A 1,985-nucleotide genomic window follows, 5' to 3' on the forward strand; every position below is an offset into this window, starting at 1 on the left:
GAGGTAATAACAATTAATAACGATGTCTGTGCATCCTCCTCTAATCTGTAAAAATCATTGTTGCGCACTGTAGGAACATTTATTGACCGAAATTGAGGAGGTTGTGAACCAGATCAAACTCCTATGAGTTAAAAAGATGGTCTAGATCCTTTTTTCTTTTCCCCTGAAGGCAAATGTACGGCAATGCAATTCAATTGGTGAAACCTCCAGGCTTGAACCGAAACACAATTTACTTCGCACTATCGTTGTAACACAAACAAAAAACAAAGTGTGGACTAACCCAACTCTATTAGAAAACTTAACAAAATGAAATATCATTTAACTACGAACCAGCCAATGTTCGAATATCGTAACATTGCATAAACTACACAAATCTGGCCTTCCTGCTACCGGAATGATATTGTGAAACTTGAACAGATGAGAAAAAGGTATAATGTGATGTTTGTAATTCTTAAGCTTCCAAATGGTTTTGAGGTGCGAATGTATTTTAACCTTGAAGAAATTTGATGTATTTAAACCTCCTTCCTGTCCACGATAGAAGCTGTTGAATCCGGTCCGAATTTCCAGGGGCTTCTGTAATTATTTAAGGTTTCTGACGACAGCAATCTCTCACTTTTCGTACAAAACAAAACGAACCTTATGTTGCGAACAATATTCAAATAAGCAATGGGAAGCAGAGAGGAAAGCTTTCGAGCAACGCTGCCCGGATTGTCATGGCAATTTACAGGAACCATCGCCATGAAAACCCTAAAGCAACCTGACAAATCCGTTTCGCCAAAGAATGCAACGTTGGTGCTCAAGACTTTTCCTTGTAAAACCACAGGAAAAGCCACAACACTGCGATGGCCGGGAATCGAACCCAGGTCAACTGCGTGGAAGGCAGCTATGCTCACCACTACACTACCACCGCGCTCGCAGCTAAGCTCTCCCTTTTCCGAAACACACATAACAAGGCCGTGATAGTCACCAACTGAACTGGGGCTGAAAGCAAAACAAGAAATTGCTTGTCAAACGTCAACAGGTCTGAAAACACCAAATCAGAAGCCTTCAGCCCTTAAGAACAATCACTGGATCCAAAAGTTTCAGTCCTCACAAATGCTGCCGGACCTGCTGAGTTTCCCAGCAATTTTTGTGCTGTCTCTCAGATCTGCAACATCTGCAGTTCTTCGTCAGATATAAAACAAACGTTGACCCATTGAAGGGGTATTTGATCAGGTGATTGTCTTCTTCATACACAGATATAGATGTGATGGAGTATAGGATCATAAAACTCTTACAGTGTAGAAACAGGCTGTTCGGCTCATCATGCATCCCACCAAGTCTCACCCTCTACGCTATTCCTGTAACCCCACATTTCTCATGGCTAACCATATAACCAACACTCACCTGGACACTATTGACTATTGAGCGTTGCAAATCCACCCTAACCTGCGCATCTTTGGACTGTGCGAGGAAACTGGAGCACCCGGAGGAAACTCACACAGACACGGGGAGAATGTGCAAACTCCACACAGACAGTCTTCAATAAGACTGGGTAATTGGAGAGGTTTCAAGAGGGAGTGCAGACTGGTTTGTGAATGATGGGCCGAAAGCCTGATGTCAGTGCTGTAAAGTCTCTACAGTAAAATGATTCCCTACATCCAGCATTCAACACAGTTTGCATTTTGTTTTAATCCGTCCTGTTATTGACATTATTTTGAGTGAAATGTATAGAGAGAGTTGGTTTGCGCATTCACACAGATCTGTGTTGCGATGGGTCAGGAGCAACATACAAAATAACAACTGTCGGAGGGAGAATTGAATTCCCCTTCCGAATCTGCCGAGGACATGCAGGACCAGGAATTTCTCTATAACCACTCACTCACCACCCAACGCCTTGAGGAAAAACGCCTGACCTTCCGCCTCTGGAACCTCCAGATATCGTGTGTGTGTGTGTGTGTGTGTGTGTGTGTATGTGTGTGTGTGTGCGTGTGTGTGTGTGTGTG

General features: G+C 43.3%; 1 non-coding gene across 1 annotated transcript; it reads right to left on the reverse strand.

The window, feature by feature from the left end:
- Positions 1 to 838: 838 nt before the first annotated feature.
- trnag-ucc (transfer RNA glycine (anticodon UCC)) lies at positions 839 to 910 on the reverse strand. Its single transcript has one exon. It is a non-coding gene; the product is annotated as a tRNA-Gly (tRNA).
- Between the last annotated feature and the right edge of the window lie 1,075 nt (positions 911 to 1,985).

The sequence above is a fragment of the Chiloscyllium plagiosum genome, unplaced genomic scaffold, assembly GCF_037043375.1.
Source record: "Chiloscyllium plagiosum isolate Xiang-an unplaced genomic scaffold, Cpla_swu_hap1 HiC_scaffold_48, whole genome shotgun sequence".
NCBI lineage: Eukaryota > Metazoa > Chordata > Chondrichthyes > Orectolobiformes > Hemiscylliidae > Chiloscyllium > Chiloscyllium plagiosum.